Source organism: Myotis brandtii, unplaced genomic scaffold, assembly GCF_000412655.1.
Source record: "Myotis brandtii unplaced genomic scaffold, ASM41265v1 scaffold724, whole genome shotgun sequence".
Classification (NCBI taxonomy): Eukaryota; Metazoa; Chordata; class Mammalia; order Chiroptera; family Vespertilionidae; genus Myotis; species Myotis brandtii.
Window position 1 is genome coordinate 368,118 of NW_005370857.1, and position 16,540 is coordinate 384,657.

General features: G+C 41.6%; 1 protein-coding gene across 1 annotated transcript in view; it reads left to right on the plus strand.

Annotated features, from left to right (window-relative positions):
- DGKI (diacylglycerol kinase, iota) overlaps nucleotides 1-16,540 on the plus strand; it is a 325,776-nt gene that overhangs the window by 66,361 nt on the left and 242,875 nt on the right. The window contains exon 2 of the mRNA XM_014530144.1: nucleotides 7,284-7,392. The gene's annotated coding sequence lies outside the window, so the exon portion shown is untranslated. The remainder of the gene's footprint in view (nucleotides 1-7,283; nucleotides 7,393-16,540) is intronic.

Consider the following 16,540-nt stretch of genomic DNA (forward strand, 5'->3'; position numbering starts at 1 on the left):
TGGTCAAGTTCATTCATGAACTCAGAAAGCATTTACTGAATTTATGCTGTGTCTACCCCTGGGCTAGAATGTAACAAGATTAGTAGATGAATTGAGCCCTGTCCTTTAGGAGTTTATAGTCTTACTGAATGAAGTGAAGGAAACAATAGAATGCTATTTAAAATGCTTGATGGCTTTTACACTTGAAATATGTTAAAGGTCTTTCCTGGCACTTTCTCCATTTCAAAGATATTTTTGCCATTATAGTCATCCCCAACAAAGTGTTGTAAAATTGCCCTAACTGGTTTGGCTCAGTGGATAGAGTGTCAGCCTGCGGACTCAAGGGTCCCAGGTTTGATTCCGGTCAAGGGCATGTACCTTGGTTGTGGGCACATCCCCAGTAGGGGGTGTGCAGGAGGCAGCTGATCGATGTTTCTCTCTCATTGATGTTTCTAACTTTCTATCCCTCTCCCTTCCTCTCTGTAAAAAATCAATAAAATAAATTTTTAAAAAAGTGTAAAATTAATATAATAGTCATTGGCATTTCACGGTTTTACTGACTGTGGGTTTGAGAGGATTCTGAGCAGAAGAAAAGAATGATAAATTGAAACCCCATTGATTTTTGTATTGGAGCAAATTGAAACATAAAATCCCTGTCTCCCACACCCTCTCTACCCCCCTCCCCACATACATACACCAACCCCAAAACACAGCAAAATATGTAGACTCTTTTTTTTAATTAATTAATTAATTAATTTATTTATTTTTTATTATTGATTTTTTTGGAGCAAATTGAAACATAAAATCCCTGTCTCCCACACCCTCTCTACCCCCCTCCCCACATACATACACCAACCCCAAAAAAACGCAAAATATGTAGACTCTTTTTTTTAATTAATTAATTAATTAATTTATTTATTTTTTATTGCTTAAAGCATTACAAAGGGTATTACATATGTGTCCTTTTTTTCCCCGCCCTTGACAATCCCCTGGCCTCCCTTACCCCCCAGTGTCTTATGTCCATTGGTTATGCTTATATGCATGCATATAAGTCTTTGGTTGATCTCTCTCCCTTACCCCCACCCTCCCCTACCTTCCCTCTGAGGTTTGACTTTGACGGTCTAATTCTTTGACCTCTGATCTTTTGGAGCTAGTGGGCTTCCTCTTTTTTGGGGGGAAATGTTGACAGCACACCCATAACAAGTCATTACTGAGAATAGCGAATTCAGGACATAGCAGAAATTACTAACAATCCTCTGTCACACTTTTGAGTGCATCAGAACCACCAGGAGGGATTGTTAAAGCAAATCACTGGGCTCTATGATCAGTTTCTGATGAGGTAGGTTTGAAGTGGGGCCAAGAATTTATAATTCTTAAGAGATTCCCAGATGATACTGCAGGGGACCACTGAGGACCACTGCTCTATTACATTTCCTGGCTGCTTGGGCTCTGGTGTTATGAGTGTTGAGAAGGTTTTAGCCAAAGGAGGTAGAAGGAAAAACACATCTGTTTTGTGTACCTGTGCCAAGAGCAGTCATGTAGATATAATCTAATTTTAATAGTGGTATGAATGTAGAGTCAGTATCCTCCTTGTAAAAATAATAAAATGACACACAGGATTTAAATCACTTATTTGAAGTCACCTGAGGCAGATCTGAAATTGGAGCCCAGGTCTGTCTGACCCCAAAGCCCAGTCCTTCCTCACTCGCCACACTGCTCCTTAAGCCATCACCTGCGCCAGAATGTCAAAATCACTCATGATTAACACACACACATACACACACACACACACACACTCGCCTTGATACCCTTTTGCTTGAATTGCATGCCACAAACATACATTTCACACACATGCAAGAAAAGGTTTTGGAAGAGGGTAAAGATAACATGAAATTTGTTTTCTAATGCATATCTGTTATTGTTTGTAGTCATATTTTCCCAATTAACTTAGTTAATGAGTCAATTTCTAATAACAGGCTCTCCATGGAAGTTGTCAGAAGCCATGTGTTGAAAGGAAGCATAAAGGAGCCAATAATGATAGATGATAACGAGTTAACCCACCAAAAACTGTATCCTAAATATCAAACAGGCACATTTTAGAGTTTTATGGTTTTGAGAAAAGGTCCCCAATGCTATTATTATATACTAGAGGCGCGGTACACGGATTCATGCACTGGTGGGGTCCCTTGGCCTGGCCTGTGGGTATCAGATCTAGACTGGCTCTCCGACATCCCCCGAGGGGCTCTGGATTGTGAGAGGGCACAGGCCAGGCTGAGGGACCCCACTGGTGCACAATCGGGGGACGGGGATGGACCACGGGAGGGCTCCAGGGCATGTCTGGCCCATCTCTCCCAGTTCTGATTGGCTGGACCCCAGCAGCAAGCGAACCTACCGGTCAGAGCAGCTGCCCCCTGGTGGTAAGTGCGTGTCATAGCAACTGGTCGAATGGTCAGATACTTAGCATATTAGGCTTTTATTATATAGGATAGATTTTTTTCTTCCTTAAAAAGTGCATTACAACATGGATGAACCTTGAAAACATTATGCTAAGTCAAAGAAGTCAGTCAAAAAAGACCATTTATTGCATGATTCCATTTGTATGAACTATCCAGAATCTATAGAGAAAGAAGGTAGATTCATGGTTGCTTAGCAGTTGGGGGCTGGTAATGACAGTTAAAGGGTATGGGGTCTCTTTTTGAGGTGATGATAACATTCCAAAATTAGGCTCTGATGATGGTTACATAGCTCTGTAAATATGCTAAGAACCACTGAACCATATATTTTAAATGGGTAAATTGCATGATATGTGGATTATATCTCAATAAAGCTATTACCAAAAAAATCACATTTGCAACAAATATTATACATGGACATTTGTAGTTTTTTATTTTTTTCAATTCATACAATTATTTTAGAGGTGAGAACTATGGAATTCAGGGAAAGTGGAATGCCATGGCTAACTAGCAGTGCCACCTTGATGTGGGAAGGGAGTGGGTGCTTGGAGGACTTTGGCTCTAGGTTATGTCACAGAAGGTGCAGATATATGGAAGGGATCATGGACAGAAGGTCACAGTCCCGACAGGGGGTGGGAGGTTCAGGGCAAATTGCAGCTTCCCAACAGACATACTGGAGTGTATAGCTGGGCCTTCAGCAGAAGCCCAGACATACAAACTGGGGCATGGAGGAGCTTTTGGGGCCCCTGGGGACTGACTAGATGCCAAGAGCCATGGGGGGCTGGTTTAGGTAAAGGATTCCAGCTGCAGGGAAGCATCAGGTAGTAAAGGTGGCTGGATGAGGTGGTTTGGCCTTTTCAGAAGAATTGAATTAACCTAGACTCCCAAGTTAGGGGCCACCCAAAGTCACATCTGATTCCTAGGGATGTTAGTTCACAGCCTTACCAGGATGTGTCTTCAACCCCAGCTGTGTGAAGGGAAGAAAGAGAACCAGAGAGAAAGAAGTAAATGTCCCAATCAAGTTCCTCTTAATAACCCCTTACTCCTCCCACCCATGTTGCCATTCCCTATATCCGTTCAATTCAACATTAGTCATGCCAAAGACCACAAGAGGGACTGGAGATACAAAGGCCAAGAAACAACTCCTGCCCTCAAGGGGTTGATAGTCTAAAGGGGGAGGGCAACTCATAAAGATCATTTTCAACATAATGATCAGGTCCTGTGACATCTGCGCATTACCATGTGTTCAGGTTGGATTGCATGGTCTGCTTCTAGAAGGCCCAACTTAAGACACACACCTACCACAACAACTAAAACATCACACACTGAAATGTTACTTAACATACTTAATATTTCACGGAAATTAAAGTATTTATACTTTCCATAAGCATTACTCAAAGGACAAGAATGTTCTTGGATGAATTGAAATTTTCTAAACAAGACCTTGTAAACACATCCAATATGAAAATTTCTTCAGTTAACACAGTTCATCATATCCTCAATGGCAAAACATGTTAAGGTGGCATGTTGGGTCAACAATGAACACAAAATTGGAATGTAAAATTGGATTGTTGATGTCAAGAGTTTAAAGTCTTCCTCAAGCATTTTATTCTCAAATGTGACATTTTGGATTCAACTGAATGCATGCTGATGGGCAGGTCTGCGCCAATTTGGGGTTAAAAGTATGCTGTTTAAATAGCTGTATTTAAACTTTATCACTCTTTTGGAGGTGCTCTGATGAGGTGCAGCTGTGAAGCAATGCAGGCTGCTGATGAGCCTTAGGCCTTCTTTTGGAAGCTTTGGGGTTCTTTGACCTGGCTGCAGTTTGTTAGGTTACGTTGCAAAAGGCCAGGCCATTCATACGCAAAAGCCTCTGCACACAGCTTGGGTGGGGTTGTAAATTGGGTGCGGCGTGGTCTCAGGGAATCACGGGGTGGTGCAAAAAGCAATGGTTGAGGGTTGGCCCTGCCCCGGATAGGTCCCTGGGTCTCTGTGTCCCGCGGCCCCATGCAGGAACAATTAATGCTGCAAGCACCTCTGAGGGAAAGCCGCCCTCATGTTCTGGCCTGATGCCAGACAGTCCAGTTTCTCCCTCTATGAGTCTGGGTCCCCAGAGTCTCGCTCGGAACTGGAGTTCAGAGCAGTTGCGAGTTTGTATCTCCCTCCTGATTGAAAAAGACCACAGTGTACCCAGTTGCCAGCCCGTTTCATGCACCTCCGTACCTCCGCTCTCCCGCATCTCTGCACCTCCTACCAGAGATCTGATTTTTTCAGTGATGAAAACTAACTCAGAATCACTATACCAAGTCCTTCAAAGCCAGGGAAAAGTCCCGATTAAAAATGCGGAAGAAGCTCCTTGAACTCAGGTGGAGGAAAACACTTGGGGGGATAAAGGATCACCCTATAAGAATCTTCCAGTATTCTTTTCTTTGTTTTCTGAATTAAAAAAAAATTATCTTTATTGTCGAGGCCAGCATTCTTTTCTTATTGCTCAATAAAATAGGATATACTTTGGGGTGAGGGGCCAAATTGATGTTGTTAATTATTTGCTTGGGTGAAAGTGAGGAAAGAGAATATCATGTCCTCAGGCTGTCTTCATTAAAGGCCCACATACTTGTAATGACTCTGTGGGGGCTTATATAAAGCAAGCACATTGCCTGCTGCCTGGTGGGAGCTTCCGAAAGTCAGCTACGGGCAAGCTTGATGTGATCACTTCTGACTACCGAAGACCCAGACGCTATTCTGGGACTTCCTGTGCAGGAATAGGAGTATATTAAGGGCTGGACACTTGCTCAGGGCACATGTGTGGGTCGCTGACTAGTGGCTGCACAGTCCTGGGTTCATTTCTGGATTCTTGTCCAGCTTTTCTTCAGGTTGTGGGCTGCTGCTCATCTCTCTCAACTTTATAAATTCTACTTCTGGGTAGAGTTTTCAGGGCTCTGTGAACAGTACAGTGAGATCATCTGCCTTCTAGGGCCCAAGGACGCTTTTAGATTCTGCTCTCACTCCTCTCTTTTACCCCGGCAAGTTCCTTTTCCTTCAATGGCTCAGTTGATGGGATTCACCATATATTGGGCATCACTGCCTGTCTTTCCCCCATCTCACTGTCTGGAACCTTGGTTCTCTGTAGAGTGAGATGGGTGAAGGAGTCTGAGGGTCTGGGCCTCTCAGGGGACCTGGTGTGCTGTGGGTCCAGTAACAGATGGCAGATGTTCATGTTCTATGAAACAGGCTGCAGAGAGCTAATGGGGTGAAGTACACAATGAACTTGCTGATGATTTCCTTCAGGGCTCCCCCTTGATGGGCCTGGGTAAGTTAGTGCTCTTCCACCTGCCCTATCAACCTAAAGTAAGAGGTAAACTGACCCAAGATCGAATTACCAGAAATTGAGATTATTCGGGACTAGCAGGAGAATTGCAATTCAGGACACACAGACTGTAGCAAGTTACAGGTGAGTCTGTTAATGGTTTGGGGTGAGCTGTTTTTATGGGCAAAGCGGCAAGGCGATGCGAGCCTAGCCAGAGTCCAAACAGCAAGTTCGTTGGCTGGAGGGTGGGGAGAGATTCTTGGCAAATGATCATTGGTCCAGGGATAAGTTTTGGTCTCCTATAAATCAGGCATTTATGGGAAATCAGTCTCTCGGTTTTTAAGCTTCATTTTCCTGAGGGCTCATGTGTGAGATTCTCCATTTCATATTCTCCAGTTCCATTTTAGATTAAAAACCTTTCAGATACCCATAGAGATGTTTGTAAACTTTTAGCTTACAGAAGGAATCTGCATTTGTAAATGCAAATTCCCGGGCCTCGCCCTCAGACTGATCAGGACTCAAAGCTGCAGCGTCACAAGATCCACCTAATTCTAGCTCAGGTAATTCTCAGAGCACACCTGGTCACTTCTGCAGAGGGAAAGCTCCTGGCCCTTCTAGGAGTCTCTTACTAGTAGTTAATACACGTGTGAGCACTCATATTTAAGCTGAAGACCTTTGTTTGGCGTTTTTTGATGGAGATGTTCAGAAACTGACTTCTGTTATTCACGATGATACTACAGGATCTCCCTGGGTGAACCCTGCTTTCTCCTTCTATCTTGCTCTTCTCATTCTCCCCATGTTGTTATCTTGCCTCCCTTTCCTTTTCTCAGCAATAGTCATAGTTGCTTGCTAAAGGGGCTCCTCTTATTTCTTATCTTTGCAGATCAAAGTCAGGGCTGACTTTCTTAACCTTTCCCACCTTTCTCACCTGAATCCTTTTATGTTCCACTCAATAAACCTAAAGTCCAAACAACACGTTCTAGATTTTTTCTTGCCGGGACCTTGGTAAGATATTGGTCTTTCAGTGTTTGAGATTTCTTGGCAGATACAACTCAGTCTTCTCCCATTGAGAACCTCGAGCTACCTGTACAAATCTTCTTCAAGAGAAAGGAAGGATGTTCCTAAGAGGAGCCAGAGTAAACTTGGTGATGTGCCCAGCTTGAAGAGCACTTTGGTTGGGAAGTGGAGGAATTTCAATAGAAGACCTCATGAGCCCGCTTTTCTTACTTTTACTGTCTGGCAGCTTTAGACTTGTCCAAGTATTATGTCTACCCAACCCATCCTGCCCTCTAATTTCAACTGGGACTTACATTTTAATTTGTCATCCTGAAGTAGTATAGTCCCAAAGTGACCCCCTCAACCTCTCTATCTTTGAGACCTCCCAACCTTCTACCTTCACCATGAACTTTAAGCAGATATATTCCAATACAGTTTGCACATGTAGAAGACTAACTCATGCATCATTTCTACCCCATGGGAAATTTTTTGCTCTGTACTACCTTCTGATGTGCTTTTTCTTTGTGTGTTTGTCTTTCTTGCTGCAGGAAAGCAATCTCCCGGGCAGGCCTGCAGCACCTGACTCCTGCTCATCCCCTCGGTCTTCCTGTGGCAAATGGTCCAGCGAAGGAGCCCAGAGCAACTCTGGACTGGAGTGTAGGTGTTGGCTTTTTTATTTAAACATAATTTGATTGCGTGTGTGTCTGTCTCTTTCTCAGGATTCCTATAACTACAGGCAATACTTAATAACTTTCTTTATTTTTATATTCTTATTTTTCAATTACAGTTGATATACAATATTATATTAGTTTCAGGTATAAAACCCAGTGTAGACATTATATAACTTACTAAGTGATCATCTTCATAAATCTCATATCCATCTGACACCATACGTAGTTATTAGAACATTATTGACGAATTCCTTCTGATGTAGTTTATATCCCTATGACTATTCTGTAACAACCAATTTGTACTTCTTAATCCATTCACCTTTTTAATCTATCCCCCCACCCTCCTCCCATCTGACAAAATGTTCTTTGTATCTATGAGTCTGTTTCTGTTCTACTTGTTCATTTATTTTTTTTATTTAGATTCAATTGTTGATAGACTTGTATTTATTGCCTTTTTATTGTTCTTATTTTTAATCTTTTCTTTCTAATCCTTAAAGAAAACCTTTTAACATTTCTTGTAATATGGTTTGGTGGTGGTGAACTCCTTTAAGTTTGTCTTGTCTGAGAAACTCTTTATTTCTCCTTAAATTTTAAATGATAGCCTTGCTGGGTAGGGTAATTTTGGTTGTAAGGACTTAATAATTTTCATTATGGCTCACCGACCCATCTTTACATATGTAAGCCATTCTCAGAATCCTAGGAACATAGCTTCTTTACTAGTATATGAAGTTAGATGTGTTGAAGACTAAAATAAAATCTTCATGAATCATTTGAAGCTGCCTGGGTGTGCAGCTGTGAGATAAAAAGTACCTCTGCGCACATGCTCATTGGCTCCTCCAAGCTAATGATGAATTACACTTATCCTTAGCAGCATCATGGAATCTAAGTTTGATTTCCTCAACTCATGCTGCTTTGCTTTTTTGGTACTTTTTTCCTCTTATAAATATTTATTTATTTTTTTATAGAGGATGACCTTACTTTAAATTCTAGGCACTTCATGTCTCCGGTTTGTTATACTTCCTCCCCTAACCCAAAGATAGATAGGTTTTGTATCAGTGGGAGTGGGCATATTTGCTGATGTTAATATTTTAACCAAAAGACCTCCATAAAAACTATGAACTGGAGTTGAAGATTGCAGCCTGAAATTCTTAAGTCAATTAGAACATTTATTGAGAGTCATCAGTGAGTCAAGTTCTTGGTGGAAGACATCTCTAACTGGATTGAAAGGCTTTGTCCCTTCCTGAAGGAATGTAAGGGATGACATGGAAAGAGAGGAAGGCTGATCTGAAATTCTGCCTTTCTGGTCTTGATGGTGAATTTTGTTTAGAATTTGTAGTTGAGTTGACTGAGGGGAAATTCATGTGCTTCTCTTCTCATAAGAAAGAGCATGGCAGGGTGGGAGAAAAGAGAGTTTTAAAATTAAATTAATTTTTTAGTACATACTAGAGGCCCAGTGCATGAAATTTGTACACCCATGGGAAGTGGGCCTAAGCCATCAGTCAGACATTCTTCGCGCTGCCACAGAGCCTCTCCCCCTACTGCTGCTGCGCTCGCCAGCCATGAGCCGGGCTTCTGGCTGAGTGACGCTCCCCTTGTGGGAGCGCACTGACCACCAGGGGGCAGACAGTCGACTGGTCAATCAGTCGCTATGATGTGCACTGACCACCAGGGGGCCGCTGCTGCATTGAGTGTCTGCCCCCTGGTGGTCAATGCATGTCATAACGACTGGTCATTCCACCTTTGGGCCGAAACTGGCCCTCCGACATCCCCTGAGGGGTCCCGGATTGCGAGAGGGTGCAGGCCAGGCCAAGGGACCCCATTGGTGCACGATCGGGACCGGGGAAGAAATCAACAGGTAAAAAAGCAGTGTTGACACCTAGAATAGAGGAGTACAGAGACCATCACTGGAGTGTGAGGGAGGGACATGGGAGGTTGGCCAGCCAGGGAGGGACTGTGGGAGGGCTCCAGGGCATGTCTGGCCTGTCTGGCTCAGTCCCGATCGGCCAGACCCCAGCAGCAAGCTAACCTACTGGTCAGAGCGTCTGCCCCCTGATGGTCAGTGCACATCATAGCGACTGATTGACCAGTCGACTGTCTGCCCCCTGGTGGTCAGTGCACATCATAGCGAGCAGTTGAGAATCTTTAGCATATTATTAGCATATTATTAGCATATCGTTAGCATATTACACTTTGGTTGAATGGCCGACTGGGTGACCGGATACTTAGCATATTAGGCTTTTATTATATAGGATGCCATGATTTAATGTCCTTTTATAGTACAATATTTCTCTCGCTCAAGCACACACCAACATTATTGTTTTACATCAGTGCTGAGAGTTTGTTACTATCTGAGTACATTGCATTGTTCAGGAGGAATGTTCCTCTCCTGGAGCTTCCCTTTATTCCAGGACAGTTATGTAATAAACTCTTAAATCATAATAAAGATTAGGATATATACTAGTATACACCAGTGATTACATAGAATTAAATGTATAAACAAACAGATAAATAAAATCCAAGAATGGCATGCAAGCACCCAGGATTAGAGTGAGCATGTGTTATAAATCAGGGACCCAAAAAAGTAGTTTAATATTCATGATGTCCCAAACAATCCTCTATTTGAGAGGCAAGACTCTAATGAGAGAGGTTAAATCATTTAGATCAGAAACCTTCATGAAATCTTTTTTCTGCTCCTTGTGTGACATTAGCCAAGACACTTGGTTTCTTTCAGCCTCAGTGTTTTCATCTATAGATGGGGACAATTTTAGCCCCTCCTAAGGGGAACTTCATGGATGTTGTTAGGTTCAAATGTGGCAGTAAATGTGAAAGTTCTTCACAAACTGTATAGCCTGCAGAATTATTTATTCAGAAATAAAGTAATTGATGAATTTATTAATTCATCTCACATTTGAGTACTTGTTGGTCCTCGAACCTGTGTTGGTTCCTTGGAATTCTGAGATGAGGAATATGTTTCTTTCTTTAAGAAGCTTAGAATGCAGAGTGCAGAGAAGAAATCAACAGGTAAAAAAGCAGTGGTGACACTTAGAGGAGTACAGAGACCATCACTGGAGTGTGAGGGGAGACACTCCATCCCTGTTTGATGTTGGAAATAGCTATCAGAAATGCTTTTGAAAGATAAGTATCACATGATCTCACTTACTGTATATGTAGAATATAATGAACAAAATAAACTGATAAACAAAAATAAATCCAGAGACATGGAGGCATGGAGCAGGCTGATGAATATCAGAGGGAAGTGGGGAGGGGGGATGGGAAGAGATTAACCAAAGAACTTATGTGCATATTGCATAACCCATGAACATAGACAATACTTCAATAGGCCGCAGGGCGGGGTAGGTGGAGGGGGTCAGTTGAGGGGGAAGGGATACCTGTAATACTTTCAGGTATCCCTCAGGTATACTTCAACTATAAAGATAAATTTTAAAGAAAAGAAAAAGAAATGGGTATTTGAGAAGCTCACTCTATTGAGGGATTAACCTTACTAAAGTGCTTTAATCACACACACACACACACACACACACACACATACACACACAAAGAATTAAAAAAGAAGTGTCCTGCTTGAGCCAAAGCTTGACTAGTACATATAATTTTCTGATTCCTAATATTTCATTGGAATGGTATTTTGGGCTAGTGGTGAAAGGTACAGTATATCATAGGAGAAGAACTAATGGGAACTAAGGCTGGGTTCATGTGTATTGATTCTTTATTCCCACTCCCCTTTGTGGGCACCCTGTTGTGGTGGCCTGTGGAGTTACCATGGTGGCAGGAAACACTTTGGGAGTCTTAACAACTGAGGGAAAACGAAAAGCCTTGTTTCAAGACACTTCAGCTGAAGGGTTATTTAGAAAGATGCTGTGTAAGGAGTTTTAAGATGTGACTCTGAAAAACACATGATTGTGGGCTAATATTTCTGTTAGCAAACAGAAGCCAAACAGTGACCAACCCTACCATTTCTTACTACAATCATGTAAAACTTTTTTCTCAGAAGAGAGGAAGAAACAGATTGATGAAAACATTCTAGTGACTTTCTGATGTTGAGTTGCATGAGTTCCTTATATGTTTTGGTTTTTGGATATATTATTGGTAAATATCTTCTCCAATTCAGTAGGTTGTATTTCATCTTGTTGATGGTTTGCTTCACTGTGCAAAAACTTTTTAGTTTGATGTAATCCCATTTGTTTTTCTTTGCTTTTATTGCCCTTGTCCAAGAAGGCATAGCCAAAAATATATTACAAAGAACAGTGTCAAAGAGTTTAGTGCCTATGTGTTCTCCTAGTTTTATGGCTTCAGGTCTGACATTTAAGTCTTTAATCCAGTTTGAGTTTATTTTTGTATATGGTAAGAGGTGGTCCAGTTTCACTTTTTTGCATATCTCTGACTAGTTTTCCCAGCACCATTTATTGAAGAGACTTCCTTTACCCCATTGTATATTCTTTTGCTAAGACTTTACCTGGTGCTTGCCCTCACTTCCGAATTTTTTGCTGTTCCTAATGAATGTGCTTTGCACCCATTTGTTTTATGTCATTTTAGTTTACATGTCTATTCAAAGAGCTAAACCAGGATTTTCTTCGTTCTGTTTAAAGTGTAAGACTAGTCCTCTGTGTGACTTATATCTGCTGTTCCCGTATCCTATCCACTTGTGTACTCCTCTATTTATCTCCTTCTGTCAGCTTACTTTCTGGACTAAATGTGTTCAAGTGATCAAGCTTTACTTATTCACTGCTGTTTATTAAACATTAATTTGACTTGGGGAGTGTCTTGAGAGTCTCAAAAATGCGGAGGAAGATGGCAAGAATTTAAATAAAATAAAATCAAGAGGATCTCCAATTTCTTGCTATTGGTGAGGATGAAGGACCCTGATAGTGCTAAGTTATGCTTTTGGCAGAACAGGGGTGGATCAGGGCTGGCAAGAGTCCCATTGTTCCCCATCCCACCTCCCTTGACTCTCAGGTTCAAATTCTTTGCAAAATACCATTTGGTTTGAGGTCTGTCATCTCAGAGGCCTATAGTATTATGACCTGCTGACCTATGTCACCTCTCCTCTCCTCATTTCACCAGTGAGAAAACAGAAAAGCTGTTCATGGGACCCCTGAAGTTGCAAGACAAATCAGGGTGAACCTGGATTTAGGATCTTATGTGCAAGTTTCTACTTACTATAGAATCCTAAAAGGGTCATGTTCTGACTCCAGTACATGTGCTAAAGGTGCTAAAGTCTTCAGGTGGGGCACAATTGTTTCCTAAATATCCTTTTGCATAGGGCTTTGAGGAGTAGCCTGCTGGTGAGGTGCCTGAGACACAGGGGCGCCCTGACTCAGGGAGCCCAGACTGTAGGCACCTGTGTGTTTTGGAGAGGAGTGTACTATTATAGGAGTCAGTTTTTCTGCTTTGAGTACATGAACGTAATAGTTTCCTTCAAGCATTCCATTTTCCTTTTCCTACCTGGTGATCTATACTCTCTCTTTTTTAGTTTGTTCCTCAAAGTCCAAAGCTTCTGTCCTGCTCTGATTTGCTCCTATGGTTTATTGTGGGCACCCTGTCATGGTGGCCTGTGGAGTTATAACGGTGGCAGGAAACACATAGTTGCATTTCCTCCATGACTCTTTGCCAACATTCACTTCTTGCTGCCTGTGCACAGGCCTTTCCCTTCATGCATGTCAGGGTTAGAACCCTTTGAGTCGACGTGTGGGGAGTAGCCAGATGGGTCTTCAGGCTGGTGCCTGAGTCTTCTATTAACAACAGTAGACAGTCGGCCCCACCCAATGTGGAAATTATTTCTTCAAGAAATGCCCTCTCTTGCTCTCTGCCAGGCCACACTCAGCTTTTCAATTGAACCAATTCCCTTTATTATATTCACTTTTTGCTTTGATCCCTCACAATTGCTCTCACCATCATGCATTGTCTTACAAATCTTAGGACCAAATTAGTGTTTTTGAGTTGATTTTCTTACTCTAGGTCCTTAGTTAGATTTCAGGCTTCTTGAAGAGAGGGACAGTGATTTCTGCTTGTTCTTTCTTCTTCACCGTGGAAAGCACAGCATCATGGGCCTTGCTGTCCGGTTACTGATGTCAGGGGCCTGAGTGATTATAGCTTTTCTGTTCAATCAGTGAGAAGGGGACATTTCACTGGGGTTTCATGGGCATGTAGATAATCTCTGGTTCCTGAAAAGTGTGGTAGACATGAGTCCAAAGCCTGCTTAAAAAAATAAATGGATTTATGCTATTTTAATTCCAAGTAACTCTTTAACTTGTCTTTCTAACACAATGCATTGTGTTAAGTCTTAAAACACATACAGTTGTTTGATCTTTTCATTTCTCCCAAAGGCATCCCTTCTTCACCTTCATGGTGGCAACCTACAGGGTCTGCTCCCACTGACACCATGCCAAGCCAAGCCAGTTTGGGGGGAAATAGGCTAAATTTCTAGAAAGGGAGTAATGCTCGAAGGGAAAAAGAAATATTCTCATCTCCTGGGCCGGAGTCCAAGTTTCCGCTTTAGAGGGACTTAGCCTATTTAGAAGTGTGTCTAATGCATAGGTAACGAATGTCTTCTCTGAAAAGTCACATGCCCCTCTTGTGATGGAGACTTCATCTGGGCATAGAGATTTCTTCCCTGTTTTGAACATTATAGCAGAGAGCATGGGAAGTGGGTCTTATTCTATCTCCACTGTCAAATTATCTTATAATTTGTTCTTGCCCATTATGCAGCCTAAAACAACTCTCAAAACAATGGTGGAAAAGCCACCAAGATCATTCTTAAAGGACACGTTAGTTGTAAACCTAGCATCCTTGATCTCAATTCATTTTATTCTTCCCTCATTGGAAAATTTCCTCCAGTCCTGAGGAAAACAGAGCTTCAGCACAAACAAAGCCAGACTCTAAATCCAGACCACATTTCCTTTCCTATAGTTGATGATGATAAGAAATGACGTGCTAAGAAATGACGTGCTCTCTCCCAGGCAGTAGAAACGTAACACAGTCAGGGCACCGCCTCACTCTTTGGTTCAGAGACAAGATTAGGGAAACAGAATCTTCACGTGGGATTGCTATAAACTGGGTTATGAAACTAGGTCATCTTATCTTTAGAAACTTTGAATGAAAGGCCAGGGGAGGCAGGTGTGTGTGTGCCTGTGCAAGTACGTGTGTTCCCATTTTTGTCTTGTTTCAAATGACAAGTCCTAGCAGACCTGCGCCTTCTTTACAAGCTTCAGGTCTCAGCATCTTTACTTTCGGGTTTGGGTGTCATCACCAAAAGTGACTCCCACCCAGTGGTTTTCCCCACTCCCATTCCCATTTCAAAAAATGTCAGGTTCATCAAGAGATCAGATTGCTCAGAGCATGGGACTACCCGGCTATAAACCACAGAAGGTCCCGGACCTGGTCAGCCCTGTTAATAGTGGGAAAAGAGTGACTTCATGCAGTCTCACCAGTCCTTTATTTACCCAAATTGTGAAAATTGTAAGGTAAATTACACTGGTTGTTGGGGGAAATCATAGAATCCTGCAACTTCATAGGTCAGTAAGAGTATCCAGGCCTGATCTTCTATCCTTTGGCAAGTAATTAGCTAACCTGACACTGTCCAGTAGACATATATATCAGGTGTAGAGTAATTCTAAATTTTCTAGGAGCCACATTGAAAAAAGCGAAAAGAAATAGCTAAAGTGAATTTTAGCACCATGTTTTGTTTTATCAAGTATGTCAATAATATTACAAACTCAGCATGCGATCAATATAAAAATGATCAATGAGACAGTTCACATTCCTTCTTCACACAGAGTCTTCAGAATTTGCTCTGAAGTTTACACTGACGGCACATCTCAATCAGGGCTGACCACATTTCCAGTGCCCGACAGCCATCTGCTTACTGATTAGCACACATGCAAACCATCCAAGACAGGTTTCACCTATTATTATCGTGAAGATTTCTTTCCTTTCTGAATTTGTAGGGACATTTACATAGGATTCCTATTTGTAATCTTACTGTTTCAAACACTTTTTACGAGTAAGTATCTTCATTTTGTGTAAATTAGTGGCTGCTGGTGTCAGTGCACTCTATCTGTCTTATTCAGTCTATAACACTCCCCCATTTCCAACTTTTCTATTTTGCTTTTTTACCTATAACTATTACTAGGACTTCAGTAGAACTTGAAGGCAAAGAATCATGTCTCTATGTCTGTCTGTCTATCTAGATATATTGGTGGATCTCTATTCTTGGGTATATTATATGAGGCAGAGGATACAATAAATCAGAGTAAATCATTTGAGTAAATCAGAGCAGGAGATAAGTTTTTGGACTTTGAGAAATAGACTGAAAATAAGAGAGATATTCATAGGTACATCTATAGAGAGCTGTCTCAGCACTCATAAATACAGAATGTTGTCTTCATTTAGAATGGGTGAGCTATATTTTTTGTCTGCCACAGATAGATACTCCGAGTTTTATACTATTTAAGATAGTATTTCAAGATGGATGTGTAGAGAGAGATAAAGAGGTTCCTGGGTGGGGAGAATTGAATAAACAAAAACATGGCACACAAAAGGAAAAGTATGGCTCTATTTAGACAAGAGCAATGAGAGAGTTAAATGTATAAAGGTGAATAAGGAAGGTTAAGGATAGACAGATCGATGCCATTAACGGAAGGTCTAGTATGTGTACTTAAATTTGGAGTTCATTTTGTAAATAATAGGGAATCATTTAAGTATTATGGGCAATAAATAAATATAGTCATAGCTATGTTTTCCAGGGAATTAATTCTACAGCAGTGGAAAATATCAGAGAGAATTTCAGAATTAGAGTTCAGAGCAGAAGGAACCAGGACTCAGAGGATGGTACTGCTCAGTGGATGGTAAATAACTTAGGGGTAGATGTAGATCATGAAAGGAAATCCAGACCAAAATATGAGCAAAGAGAAGAGGCCCATATTAGTTGGGGTAGACTGAGTGGAATAAATGAAATACTCACATATAATGGGTAAATACAGAAGTGTAGCAGACCAGGCTGTTCCAAGTAGGTTGGGTAGGGGGTTGGCCCCATTCCATAGTTATTCAATGACCCAGACAGACTGTTGCTCTTACATCTTCCTCAGAAGGCTTCTAAAGTCATCCCAGAAGTTGAC